Source organism: Loxodonta africana, chromosome 25, assembly GCF_030014295.1.
Source record: "Loxodonta africana isolate mLoxAfr1 chromosome 25, mLoxAfr1.hap2, whole genome shotgun sequence".
In the NCBI taxonomy this organism is placed as follows: domain Eukaryota; kingdom Metazoa; phylum Chordata; class Mammalia; order Proboscidea; family Elephantidae; genus Loxodonta; species Loxodonta africana.
Genome location: NC_087366.1, coordinates 45283028 through 45298315, shown reverse-complemented (window position 1 = coordinate 45298315; position 15288 = coordinate 45283028). Strand labels below are relative to the sequence as shown.

Here is a 15288-nt window from a genome sequence, read left to right as displayed (position 1 = left end):
AAGCAGCTGCATTGTAGGGAAGCACAAAGAAGTTATTATTGTGTCTGTTTAGGGGGGTAGGACGGAGGGGGAGATACTCGGCTGCTGTTGATGTCGATTGTTGACTTGCCATCTGCCAGATAGGGAGAAGAAAAAAATGACAGCTCCAGCAGGGTGTTCAAGAGGTTGTTTGGAGAGACGCATAAACATGTGCAGATGTCGAACTGAATAATGGCTAGAACTTGAGATGGTTTATGATGCTGCTGATGTTTGTGCGTATACAGAATGAATGTATGTGTGGATTTGGTTAACCAAGGGTACATACTAATTATCATTGTTTTCCCGCGTGCCCCCCCCCACCACTTATTTCGTTAATTAGTTTAGGGGTTTAATACTTCCTCTTCCCTCCCTTATTCATCTCTAGTTTTGGAAAGCAGCTTCTTTAAATGGCAGGACAAACTTTTTTATTTCTCTGTGTGGATGATAGCTGATCCATTTGGTTCATGTTAGATATGAACCGCTAGAAAATCAGTCAGGTGAATTGCCATTGGTCCGAAGGCATACATTAAAGTTTAACGCTGTTCATCAACTGTTACTTGAAACTGAATTGATTTTTTGCTTACCGCTAGGGGTGAGATAGTACCAGGTTCCTTTTAGGAAGGTAGTTCCATCATACTTTGAACGGAGATGTTTCTAGTTGAGAAACAAAGTTACGCACTAACCTGCCCTGCTGGTTGATGCTGATGTTCTTTTAGCCTCTGAGATGTTAGAAATGACAGGCATGCCTTTCCATCCAGCACTGCTGAGTTGGTTGTATGTGTCCTTCTGATCCGTTCTTGTCATTAGGTATGAGGGGTTTGATTAAGAGTATTTTTCTATGCTATAACATTTATATTTAGGTTGAAATGAACGCTTTTATTTAGATGTCTGTTTTACTACCTTGACCTTAGGTAATTGAGAAGAAACCGTTCTGTTAGGTAAAAATCATTAAAAGTACATCAGTCTTATTTACTAGAACATCTCATATTTTTGTAAAATTTCAGAACCAACCACAGTAAGAGTTAAATGAATAGAAAGCAAAAAGGGAAATCCTTTCTTTTTTTCTCCTTCATTTGCATTTATATTAAAAAAAAATCGGTGTGGAGAATTAGTTTATGTTTTGACCTTTGGTAAATTCATGCTTTCCTAAAACATTTAGGGTTTTGCTGCATAATTGTTTAGCAAAGCATGTTGAAAGGGTGGTTGCCAGGAAAGGATGCTGACAGAGCTTTGTGTCCAGAGTATTGTCTTTCTGAAAGGATTAAACAAAGAGTGGCCAGGTCAATCTAGAGGACTTTCTATCTCACTGTCAGTTTTCCCTCAAGTGTCTCTAACCTGTATTTGTTGGAAAGACATAAAAAATCATCGGCTATACTGGACTATTCTTTTGTCTGATATATTTATTTTTTTACTTGGAAGGCCACAGATATGTTCATATTTTTGTATGTAGAATTATGTAATTATGTGCATATATTTATAGTTTCATAGTCAATCTTCATATCCTTGCTCAGTTTGAGGGCAAGCAACGTGCCATTTTCCAGGTTACAGGTATTATTAAACTCTGGAGTGTGGCGTGCCACTGGTCAGGATGCTGGTGAGAGGCTGAACAATAGCAAGCTTGTACGAAAGCGTGGTTAGTTCTGTGCTGTATTTATCATATCATATTACCTCTCATTTTTTCACAGCCATTTGCCAAATCTTAGTATTACAGGCAAGAATGCATATTAAAGTGATTGAAATACTTTAGGTAGAGTGTCTTTGAAGTTACACAGACCAAATTTAAGTATCACTTAACTAAATGAGTGACCTTATGAAAGTTGCTTAACCTGTTTGAGCTTCAATTTCTTCATCTATAAAAAGGAAGAAACAATAACTGCTGTTCAAGAATCTGGTGAGGACTAAAATAATATATTTAGAATGCCTGGAATGCATTCAATAGTTTGCTTCATAAATCTTGAGATAAATTAGTTGTTTAAAGAGAACAAAAAACTATTGAATATAAGCACTTTGGGGTGGTGGTATTGTTAGCTGCTGTCCAGTTGGCTCATGGAGACCCGTGCACAATGGAGCTGCTTGGTGCTGGCTCATCCCCATCATGGGTTGTGGATCGGACTGTTGTAATCCATAGGGCTTTCATAGGCTGAGTTTTGGAAAAAGACTGTCAGACCTTCCTTCCTAGTCCTTCTTAATCTGGAAGCTCTGCTCAAACCTTTTCAGCGTCATGGCAACATGCAGGCTTTCACTGACAGATGGGTGATGACTGCATATGAGCAGCATTGGCTGGGGACGGAACCCGGGTCTCCTGCGTGGAGAGTGAGAGTTCTACCACTGAAGCATCACTGCTGTGCTGTCACCCCATTGGTGTGGTATGAGAGATTATTCAGTAACTACTATATTTTTATGCTAATAACACGCATGTTCTACGTTTGCCGACTGCACCCTCCCCACATGAGATATTTTCCCAAGTGCTGCTATGCCAGTTTTTTTTTCTTTAACATGTTCCTGTTAAAAAATTAGATTAGTGTGCTTAGGAAAATACCTCATGGTTGGGGGGAGGGCGCTTTTGGCAAGCAAATGTAGAAGGCATGCATTATTTGCATAAAAATACATTAAGTTTCTAAGAGTGGTTAATAGGACTGGGTATAGTGACTAAAGGCTAATGTTTTGATTTCAAAGAATAAACTGGTTATACTAGAAAAAATAAACCACAGTTTGAATACTATAAAATGTAATGCTCATTTCCTACCAGATTATATTAATTTTTAATGGCACGTGGTGATAGAAGCTAATATCATACACAGTAAAGTGTTAGTCTTTTTTTTTTTTTCTAATAATGATGTCATGTTTACTAAAAACAAATAGGTGGAAATATCTCATAGCCGTGAAACATCATATCACCGATGAGGATGAAACTATGAGGACGTTTTCATATGTGAATGAAATTGTATGTGGTATATTTTCAAGATAACTCAAAAAAAATTCAGGAACTTTTAGCTTTGATGGTATATAGATGGATTTGAATTGTGCCTCAGAAAGATCCTGCATGAATAGTAATCTTAAAAAATATTGGCCAGTATGTTAAAAACAGAAGAGTATTTCACTGTCTGACATATTCTTTACGGCATCTTGCTAAATGTTTTGGCTTAAAATTTTTAATGTGTTTCAGTTTCAAGAAATCTGATTAAAGATGTTGGTAAACTTGGTAGCACTCTTTAGAACAGAAGATGATTAGATACAGAGGCAGGAAAGGCATAAACCGTGAAGTGCATGCATTTTTTTGGCGAGGCAAGTGACTTATTTGCCTGAGACTGGAACACAGCATCAGAGTTCATAATTTTATACGTGAAGTGAAAGCGCACAGAACAGCAGCTGTTGTTTCCTGACGTCTTTCTGAGGAGATATTTAAACTTAAATATGTATGTTTATTATAAGGAAGAATTTCATAAAATGACCTTTTCCTTTTCTGCATTATGTTCAACTAATTGTGAGGATGTACTTTTTGTTTTAGTTAAAAGAATAGAAAAAAGTTTGGAATTTAATGTTAAAAATTTCTCTTTGACCTTATTGCTGTAAACTTAAAAAAACAAAACAAAAAACCCTGTTTAATTCCCATAGTACAAATTTCAAAAAACCTAGTTTGCTCAAAGTTATGCCAGATAATGACATAGTTCTAGAATATCCTAAGCTACATAAGCAAGTACTTTTCTTAAAAGTAAATACAAATTCTAAATGAAAGCATACGTCTACTAAATGGCACCTATGTGTTAGGTGGTCTTACTGCATAAAGGTAGGTTTGCTTATGTACCTGCTGGAGGCAATTTTTATGTCCCTTCAATAGGTCACTCTGTGTAAGGTCTTTTTTCTTTTTTTAGGCAAGTTTTTTTTTTTTTTTTTAATCAAGGGGGTGCAGTTTAGCCTTAGACAATCACTAATTAATTTATATGTAAAACTTTGATGTGAAGATTAGCACTTCTCATATTCTTTAATTATCGGTCTGTCTTACCACAGGGTTGTATAGGGTAGGTATTCAGTGTTTTTGTATATTCAAAAAACTGTTTTACAAGTCAATACCAGAAAACTTTTACTTGTTGTGAAATATGTACTTTCTGAGGTAAAGAAGAAAGCATCCTGTGCATATTAGATTCTAGAAAGTAACTTGATAATTCTGACACTATCCTAAGATTTTTACAGCTTCTGAATCATTATGAAAACTAAGTGGATGCTTTGACCCTCCTCTGCCAGTTTGTCATTTGTATCATTTCTTAATAAACGGGTGATTTGTAATAAATGAGCCTATTCGCTGCTGACTCCTTTTAAGAAGAGACCTGTTCACCTGTAGTTTGGTGCTGAATGTTAATCTCATAGAATTAAATTTATCTTTATTGAAAGATTTATGTGTTCATTTATACGATTTTTAAAAGCCAGTTATCCTACAGAGACCATTGGAAGAGGAACTTCATAGAATGTCTACGCAATGCAGAATTATCTGTATGATTTTTCATTGCATCTTGGATGATTTATGTCATTGAAGCTTCAGGCATTTTCCTTTATGATACCTTGGTTTTAAGAAAATATTTTCTTAAATATTTTTAAAGTTACTGTTTTAAATGTTTGAAAGCAAGCATTAGTATGCCTGGAGAAATTCAGATAATGACAAGGAAAGAAATATTTACGTATGATGAATAAATATATGCCCATTTCAAGTTTTTGGGTTTCTTAAAAATTATTTTTGTTAGAATGGTAGGTAAAGATTATTTTCTGAAATTTCTGCCTATGTGTTAGGTAATACTGCCCTCAGAGGGCCAAGGTAAGTAAATTCATTTTTAACATTCAGAAGCAGCTTTTCTGGTATTTATCTTGTCTATAAGCTTTTTTTTTTTTTTTTTTATAAGCTTTAGGGAATAGTAGTGGGCTTACTTGAATAACTGAAATGTTTGATTTGAGGTTACATTTCGTTGGTTTCTTCTGTTCATTTTAAAACATTAGGTATATCTGTGTACTTCAGTTTGATGACAACATTTAAGCATATTCATTCTTTTCAAAGAAAATGATGACAGATGACTGGCCACAAACGGACAAATTAGATCAGTTTACAAAGAGGATGAGAAAACTGCCTAGGAAAGTTAGGGTGATTTTACTTTGTGTTTTACTTTCTCTTTCTTTGTTAAATGATATCCTGGTGTTCAAAATTATTTGAAGCCAAACTTTTGAATACGTATCAACAGTCATTGAAATGGCAGCGTCTTTTCCCTTCAATTTTGTAAACTTAAACATAGTCAACATCTTTAAAATACAAATCAAGAATAATTAGGAGTATGCAGTTGTTTTATGTGAATATAAATATGCCAGAAGTTAAAATAAACTATTATCCCTTAGCACTTATAAAAGCATCATATTAATGTGTGATTTAGCATAATTCTGAATTCAGAGTATTTGAGATTAATTGATGATTAACTTGTATAATAAAAAAAGAGGACTGGGAACAGACTGATGTCAGATTAATGAACCATGTGCTTTTCTTTTTTCCTTTTTCTGTGCAGTGACTTTCTTATGAGATAATTTAAAAGAAACACTGAAGATGTCTAGTAGTAAATCCAATGAAGTGATTTTGATTATTTTTATCCTTGAATTATTTGATAGTGAATTAAGGAAGACAGTTTCTGTGACAGACTTAGCAGTTTTGAAATAAAGATTTCAATTGGTTGAGCACAAATAAATATGCAGTTTATGATTATCAGTAATAATTAGGGATGGAAATAGGACAGATAAGCAAATTGGAAAACAAACATTGAAAATTTTCCACAAAAATCAGCTAAACTGATGTGGAGTAGTGATTGTCTGGACAACTGAAATCAACAAACTCAATTTTATTTTGAACACTTGATTTATTCTTGTATTGTCTAATATATTGCACATATTAGGCACCCACTAAATCTTTTTTTTTAATTGAACTTTAGGCGAAGGCTTACAGAACCAACTAGTTTCTCTTCAAACAGTTAGTACACATGTTGTTGTATGACATTGGTTAACAACCCCATGACGTGTCAACACTCTCCCTTCTCAACCCTGGGTTCCCTGTTACCGCTTTCCTGTTCCGTCCTACCTTCCAGTCCCTGCCCTAGGGCTGGTATGCCCCTTTAGTCTTGTTTTTTTCTATGGGCCTGCTCAATCTTTGGCTGAAGGGAGAACCTCAGGAGTGACCTCATTACTGAGCTGAAAGGGTGTCCAAGAGCCATACTCCCAGGGTTTCTCCAGTCTCTGAAAGGCCAGCAAGTCTGATCTTTCTTTCTGAGTTAGAATTTTGTTCTGTATTTTTCTCTAGCTCTGTCTGGGACCCTCTATTGTGATCCTTGTCAGAGCAGTCAGTGGTGGTCACCGGGCTGAACTCAGTCTGGTGGATGCCATGGTAGATGTGATCCATTAGTCCTTTGGACTAATCTTTCCCTTGTGTCTTTAGTTTTCTTTATTCTTCCTTGCTCCCAAAGGGGTGAGACCAGTGGAGTATCCTAGATGGCCACTCACAGGCCTTTAAGACCCCAGACGCTACTCAGCGACATAGAATGTAGAACATTTTCTTTATAAACTTTGTTATGCCAATTGAGCTAGAAGTTCCCTGAAACTATGGTCCCCACGGCGCTCACTAAATCTTGTTTGATTGGTTTCCGTATCCATACTTGAAGATGTTTTGTTCATTTAACGCACACTCGTGTAGTGCTTACTATGAGCCAGCCATTGTTCTGTGTACTTCACAAATACTAATTTTTTCTTTACAACGACCTTATGAGGTAAGTGCTATCATTATCCCCATTTTCCAGATGAGGAAGCTGAGACAGAGAGAGTGTAAGTGATGTGATCAAAGTCACACATCCCAGTGTGTGGCAGAGTTGACATTTGAATTGGGGCAGTCTGGCTTGAGGGTGTGTAGTCTGAGCTACTGGGAGATTTTGCCTCATGTTGAAAATGTGAGCAGTGTGATATACTAGGATTTTGTTGATACAAGTAGATCTCTTCAAATCTCAACTCTGCCCTCTACTTAGCTGTCATCAGTGTCCCTGAAGCTCAGTATGGCTCTGTGAAAAGTGAGGACACTCGTCTTTTGGTGTCATTGTGAAGATCTCTCTTGTGGGGAGCCCTGAGCACAGTGCTTGGCTCATTGCGTTTAACTTTCCTTTCTTTCACATCTTCCTTTCACCACTTACACGCTATGATATATCTCAGTAAATCTGTTGTCTAATGAAAAAGAAAGAGGGAAGATACAAAGGGCATGGTTTGTTCAAAACCTTGACTCACCCTCAGAATAAGAGACCTTGTAGTTTGATGAAGTGTCATTTTTGGGGCCCATGCTTTTGGAAATTTATTACAGGAGAAGGTCCATTGATGAGAGTCTAACATAAAACCCTATTCTGTTTTATTGACCTTTTTTCTATAATGGAGTCAATTTTATAGAGGGGTAGGTGAAGTTTGAATGGCCTGAGAGTTTTTAAAATGGCAGAGACGCCCCCACCCCTCCGCGATGGGCAAGTGTTGCAGCTGTCTCTGTCAATTTCCAGCAACTGCCGTAACAAGACACTGTTAACTGTCGTATATCATATCCATCAGGTGTGTTATAACTGAAAAATGGACTGAGAATACCAGCTATACAGGGTCTTTGGGAAGCCTCTTCTGTTTGAGAGCACTTCCCTGACATGAGTATAGTTCCTATTGTGAATAGTGGTAAACACAAAAAGAAAAACAAACCCGTTGCCGTCAAGTTGATTCCAACTCATAGTGACCTTGCAGGATAGAGTAGAACTGCCCCATAGAGTTGCCAAGGAGTGCCTGGCGGATTTGAACTGCCGAACTCTTGGTTAGCAGCTGTAGCACTTAACCACTATGCCACCAGGGCTTCCTTGAATAGTGGGAGGTTTGTTTAATTTATTCAGTACTAATTATTACTAATCTGCCCCGTGCCTGACCTCGTGGTGGGTGTTGAGAACCCATGGGTGAATCGGTTTGTGTTAGGGACTTGCTGCTTCCATATTTGATGTCATTAAAGTTATTTACTGCCATGGATATATAATGTTTCCTAGGCTGTAAACGATAGCTCAACATATATAGGTATTATTACATTGATTTAAATGTGGTATGGTAAAATGGAAAATATTTACAAAATGGAAGTTGTAAAATTTCTAACAAAATCATCTTTTTTAATTGGCCCATTTCCTTGAAATAATTTAAAATTCTATGACCACAGTTCCTTTGTTAAGAGAGCACGTGAATGACTTTGTGTTGAATGCAGTGTGTGCAGTTGGAGACTTTTTGCTATAAAGCAGAAAGCAGATTAAAAAGAAAGCACTGCTTTCACAACCTACAAGGGCGTAAATGTAAGCAAAATAATCATTTAGCACACATTTAACCCAGCAGGCAGCTGAGTACAGATTGAATAATTCTCCACAACGTATCTCCTGCTATGTAAACTAATCTTATGGTTTATTCTGCATTTCATGCCAGGATGCTGTTTTCCTGTTGGCTAGTTTGTGTGAACCCTGCATTCTCTCTCCCTTGCTCCCTCCCTCCTTCCCTCTCTCCTTCTAAACACTCACCTTACTTTTCTCTTGGAATAAAACTTGATACTACAACTGTTTTTAGATGTTCTTGAGTTTTAAAGAATAATAAGTATCATTTTTTAAGAGTGTAATAGACTTCCTAAAATAAAAGGAACCGGTTTTCATTAATTCACAGAATAGCATGAAACAAGTATATGCTTGTGGAATTTTCTGGATACCAAAAGAAAACTGTAAAGCAAGTAAAGTATTGACAGACTGGCCATTCTGAGTTCTTCGGGAAGTTGGCGTTCTAACATCTTGTGATACTCAGTGCATAGGTATTTTTCTCATCATTGCTTCAGCTTCAAAGCAAAACCTGGACCCCAGCCTTCTTTAGGAAGTAGATACGAAAACTGTGCTTGATATAAAATGACAAGTTCATGCATTATGCAGTGGAAGCAAAGTTTCTTGTCTATAATATACTTTTTAAAATAATCACGAAGGAGCATATGTGGTAAAGCAGGGGAATGTGGGTGCATCTGGAAAGCTTTTAAGGCATCTTAGAAGCACAGTGCGAAATCACCAAAATTGTAAACACATTCCATCTGGCCAGTGGCAGTGGTAACGTTGACCAGTGCGAGAGCAGACGAATCTCTCAATGATGTCACGCAATCAATTGCCAGATAACCTGGGTGAAATCATCTTAAAGAGACATTCGAGTGCTTTGAAATACGACCTCATTAATCAGTGTTGTGCAGAAAGCCATGAGAGAAAAAGACAGGTGTGATCAGTCTCTTCAAACCTGAAAAGCTAAGGTGTGTTATGTTATGCTAGATGAAAGTATCATAAATGATCTTACTGAGTTTCTGTGTGTTGTCATGAGGCTTCGGAGAAATGGGTGGTGCCTCGTCTTGGAATCAACGTAGCAGCCAACCATGGTCCTCTCACGAAATATTGAAGGATCATACGCTGATTTTTCCCCCGGTCCCTTCCTCCACAGTAATGTGTCAAACCAACACAAGCTATTGAGCAACCCCCCTCCCTTTTTTTTTTTGCAAGTCACATAAGATGCTATTTGGAAATGCCAAGGGATAGGAGATACTGCCGTCCCTCAGTTTGACTTCCAGGACACCCAATACTAAGGTGAATTAAAGAAATGGTAGAAATTTTCATGATGAATTTTAACTGCTCACATTATCACCTTTTCTCCAGTTTTCCATTCTCATGGTTGCCTGCTAGACTTAAAGTTCTGTGAGGGCTGTGGCTCTTCCTGTATCATTCATCGTTGCTTTCTCAGTGCTTATACAGTTTGACACTAAGTATTTGTTGAATGAGTGCATCTATTAGAAACCCATTTTCTCCAATTCTTAATTAAAAAAAAAATGTTTGAAGGACGCAATTCTGTGATATATTGTGATCATGAGTGAGCTGGGCAGGAGTCTGTAATGTTTTTGGTATGTTTTGTAGACATCACCCAGTTTTCAGAGACTACCACTACACATTCAAAGCTGGTTGATGGTAATGGGTCAGAGAGATTATTTAGCCGGCACAGTGGAATCTAACACTTGTAATTTGCCTAAGGACAAGGAAAGAACATATTTGAATGGACTTAAATAAAAGGAGAATGATAACCTGAAAATTTTAACTTTGCGAGAGCTGGAAAATCTAATCAACGTATGTTTAATATAAGCACCTGCAATATGCAGAACACTTTCATTTTTAAAAAACTTCATTTCAGATTATCCCCCTGCTGTTGAAAAATTGTTATTATGCTGGTTTGTTTGCTGTAGATCACGTAAACAAATCCAGTAGGATTATTTTCCAGTCATCTGTAAGAGAGGGTGATGATGAATTCAGTGAGTGCACATTTCTTCTTCTTGAGACTTCAGTAGGCTGTGGGTTTTTGGGTGGGTAATTGGAATGTATTTGTAATCTATATAAAATAGACAGGCAATTTCAAAGATTCCTGATGTTTTATTATGTTTACAGTCATGTATTTCTCCAGTAACTGTATTTGTTTTTAAGACATTTGAGATACAGCATACTGTTATGAAATGTACGTATTTCATTATATGTATGTAATAATATATATAAAAGACCATGATTGGCTGCTGTAGTGACTCCAAGACAAGGCACCACCCATTTCTCTGAAGCCTTATGACAATACAAGCTGGAAGCTCAGTAAGATCATTTATGATACTTTCATCTAGCATAATATAACACACCTTAGCTTTTCAGGCTTTAAGAGACTGATCACACCTGTCTTTCTCTCATGGCTTTCTGCGTAATATCGATTAATAAGATCATATTTCAAAAGACTCAAATGGCAACAGATAATATATATATACATTTGTTGTTGTTATTGTAAGGTGCCGTCGAGTCAGTTCCAACCCACAGCTACCCCGAGCACAGCAGAACGAAGCACTGCCGGGTCCCGTACCGCCCTCACGGTCGTTGCTGTGTTTGAGCCCATCGTTGCAGCTGCTGTGTCAGTCCATCTCGCTGAGGGTCTTCCTCTTTTTCGCTGACTCTCGGTTACCGAGAATGATGTCCTTCTCCAGGGACTGGTCCCTCCTGATCATGTCTGTCCAGAGTAAGCTAGATGAAGTCTCACTGTCCTCGCTTCTAAGGAACATTCTTCCTGTACTTTTAACGTGCATTACTGTGAAACTAGTATTTATTTTGGAGTCCCTGGGTGGTGGTACGGACTCCAGAGGCACCTAAGAAGAAAGGCCTGGTGATCTGCTCCCAAAAGGTCACGGCTTTGAAAACGATATGGGGGCGCAGTTCTGCTCTGTCACACATGGGGTCACCGTGAGTCGGAGCTGACACAGTGGCAACTGGTATTCATTTATGGCAGTCCACGAGTTGAGAAAAGGCTTTATCTTTTCTTTTAGGTAGTTCAGATGTATATATTTGGCTGACATCTGTCAACAAGCAACTAAATATTATGAACCATGAAATTAGATTTTATCCTGAAATTAACATTCAACTTTTTGTTTTAGGTCCGAATTGACTCGTGAGTTTTACTGAAGATCGTTTCTTAAAGTCATTTAAATATTTTCCTTGAAAGCTGCCATTTTTTTTGGTGGGGGAGGTTAAAGCTGCTTTCTGGAAATTCTTGGAGCCCTGGTAGCACAGTGATTAAGAGCTCGGCTGTTAACCAAGAGGTCAGCAGTTCGAATCCAACAGCCACTCCTTGGAAACCCTGTGGGGCAGTTCTACTCTGTGCCATAGGGTCATTATGAGTCGAAATCAACTTGATGGCAATGGGTTTGGGTTTGGAAATTCTTAAACTATTTGAATTTTTATGGTACTTTATATTTGTGTGTATTACTCAGAAATCATTAAGAGAGATCTAAGTCTTTTGTTATTTTTTTTGAAAGACTAGTTTATTGTTCTCTCCTGCCCCCCCAACAAAAACATAAGAGTGTTAATCAAATTATTGTTATGTTTTGTTATTGCATAGCCTTTTCATTTCTTTAGGTAGGATACATGTTTAATATACCTGACAGTAGCTAAACAGATTTTTTCCTGATACGGTAAAGTTATTATTGATACTTATTCAAGTAAATACTCTTGAATAAGTACAATACTGATTAGTAGAAAATTTAATGTCTGGTTTGCAGATGGCTTGTAAATTATATTAAAAAATCAAAAATTTTTATAAAATTTATCAAAAACTTGTAAAAGTATCAAAAATACCATAACTGGTATTTTTTTTTTAATAATAATAACAATCTAACACTTACTATATATTTAATGTCCTAAGTGCTTGTACATGTATTAAGTCATTAGGTTCTCACAAAATCCCTTAGGTAGTTCTACTGTGGTTCATATGAGGAAACTGAGGTACAGGGAGGTGGAGTCAGTGCAGCTAATACATGGTGGATCAGGATTGGAAACCAAGGCTTATGGCTCCAGAGTCCTTGCATTGCAGTGTTGCATCCTAGAGGATTTCAATGATGAGGTGGAGTAGTAAGGGGAACCTGAAGCCTAATTTGATAAATTTATTGACCTCATATTGGCCACATCCATTTGTTACATAACTTTTTATTATTCTGCATAGCATTTGTTTTAAATAAAGTTTCTTTGATTCTGAAAATGTGGCCACATTGTGATGAAGTGACCATCTGGTCGCCTTCTTTTTTGCGTAAATACTATTGGCTGTTTCTCTCTCTCTCTCTGTAAGTAAGTAAGGTTGTGAAAGAGATTGTTTTTTTAAATTAATATTTGCATTAAGTGTGGATATCATCTATTTATTTTTCCCACACATGTTCCAAGACAAACAGTAATGTATCTTAAAAACCTGGATTGTGATTAAACATGGAAGTATAAAAAACTGTGTATTCTCTGTAAAGCTAAGGATATAGTTGTTTGAGCTTTATGATAGATCAAAACAGTAATGCCTCTTCCTAACACACTTGTAAGAATGCTTCCACCCTGTTCCTTAGGGAGTGATTAGCACTTGAAGCCTATGTTATAACAAGCTTGACTGTCCGTTGGTAACTTAAAAAGCTATATAACCTGTATCTATTAGAGAAGTTGGAATTTCAGTTTGTTTGCTATACAACTGTTAGTAATCAGGGACTTTTATTTTTTCACACTTTATCTTAGGCAAGTAGCATATTTTAGAAATGATGCTTAAGTGTTTTGTCTAATTGCATTTTAAATGATTATGGTTTTATGGGATTTGTGAGAAACAGTACTACGGTTGTGTAGTTTTTTTTTCAATTGGATTATCTGTATTTGTTTTGCTTAAAAAAATCTTGATTAATCCTCCTAATTGTGTCTTTAGCATTGTCCCTGACGGTTGGGGATAGACCTCCAGTAGATAAATAAGTATTTCTGCACTGTTTTCATTCATTTTCACTTTTAACTTATATCTAACTTTCTACCTCTTGTGAGGTTAGAGTTAGGACCACGTCCTGAGATGCACACCAAAAACCAAACCAGTTGCCGTTGAGTCGGTTCCACCTCATGATGACGCGGTATGTTACAGGGTAGAACTGGGCATCATAGGTTTTCAAGTTTATGACCTTTCAGAAGCAGGTCACCAGGCCTTTCTTCCTAGGGGCCCTGGGTGGGTTCAAACTGCCAACCCTTCAGTTAGTAACTGAGTGCTTAACTGTTTGTACCACCCAGGGAATCTATCTGAACACATTCTAGCCTTAAAATGGAATCAGACGTTCGTAAATGTAATCCATTCGTGAGAGTATTAGAATAGAATCTTCTATTTGCATGTCTGACTCCATGTAAACTTCCCCTAGTTATTCTAGATGTAAGACCCTTTGAACATTTTAATCAAGCCAACAGACATATGTTCTCGTTCCTAGCTCCTGCTTTGGCACTTTCTGATAACTTCAGCTTTTAAAAAGTCCAAATGTGATTCTCAATAAAGTGCTAATGAATAATGAAATAGGTCTGTACTATGTGTGGACTAATTTCGGTTGAAGATTCCCAAATAAAAATGAAATTTGAAATTAGGTGAACAGAAAATGAGCACTGCCAACTTTGTTAGGTAATCCTGAGTTGTTTGCTTATCATCCCTGACAACTATGATCCATTTGAATATTCCATCAAAAATTTGAGATTGAAAGTGAGTGAGAAGACTCTAAGCCCATGCCATTTCCTGTCTCAGGTTGTTATTGAAGATTATGCCTGAGAGCCAAAATAAAATATTATTTGTGCACAGTGTAGGGAAATCCAAAATGTTTGCTGTGGCCAACATACACTCCAAAACATTCAGATTTTGTTTACCAGGTTACAGAAAATAATTATTAAGGAAGGTAAGAAAGTAGGAAAAATCCAGAATCTGAAGTCATGATAACTAAGTAAAACCGCTCTGTTCAACAGCCTGTTCCAACTGCACAATTCCCAAATGAGATTCTGTACCGTTTCTAGGAGTGGTGGGGCATTTTTCCTTTTGCATTCAGAAGGTATTAACTATAAGTCCTTATACCACCCATGCCAAGAACTTGATAGTTTTTTTGTTGTTGTTTTTGGAAACAGGTTCTGTAAACAAACCTTTGGTTATAGTGCTTAGAAGCTGTGTTTTTCAATGTTGTGTCCTCAGAACCTAGAACAGATTAATAAGTTAATCATTATCTCTCATAAGCATCCGTTCATATTGTAGATGCAAAATGACAAAATAAACTGGATTCCAGAGCCTTCATTGGAAATTTGATGTTTCCTACTAAAAAAAAAAAAAAAAATTTTTTTTTTTACTAATATAGTATGATAGTACAATTGTTGATTAATTGAAACAACTCAAAATTATTAATAAAACTTTGTCAGAAATAATACTTTATATCAAGAAGGGAAATTCTGACTTCTGCATTTTTCCTTTGCATGAATGACTATCTCACTATCTTGGTATAATATATTATTTAAGGGATGCATAATAGATTTATTTTTAAATAAGTTTTTAGCAACAAGAAGTTCTGCTACAGACTACATGAAATATTTTACATTTGCTAAGATATGTTTAATAAGAAAGATAAAGGGTTTATGTGATGTTTATTTTGTGTCTTTTATCTGAGGATATAAATATTTAGGTGCTTTTCCTTTTTATTTCTTTTAATTTCACATTTCTTGGATAAGTGTAATCAGTACTGTTATAAAACAAATCGTATTATCCCATTTTGTTTTCTTTGTATACATTTTGGAAGTGAATTTAGGTTTCATTTTTAATTAATTTCATTTTAAACTATTACTATTGTTATTTAGCTTGATAAACTTACAG

At 36.5% G+C, this 15288-nt stretch overlaps 1 protein-coding gene across 3 annotated transcripts in view; it reads left to right on the top strand.

Annotated features, from left to right (window-relative positions):
* Positions 1-15288, top strand: part of AKT3 (AKT serine/threonine kinase 3) — a 325616-nt gene that overhangs the window by 141860 nt on the left and 168468 nt on the right. The gene's annotated exons all lie outside the window — the stretch shown is intronic.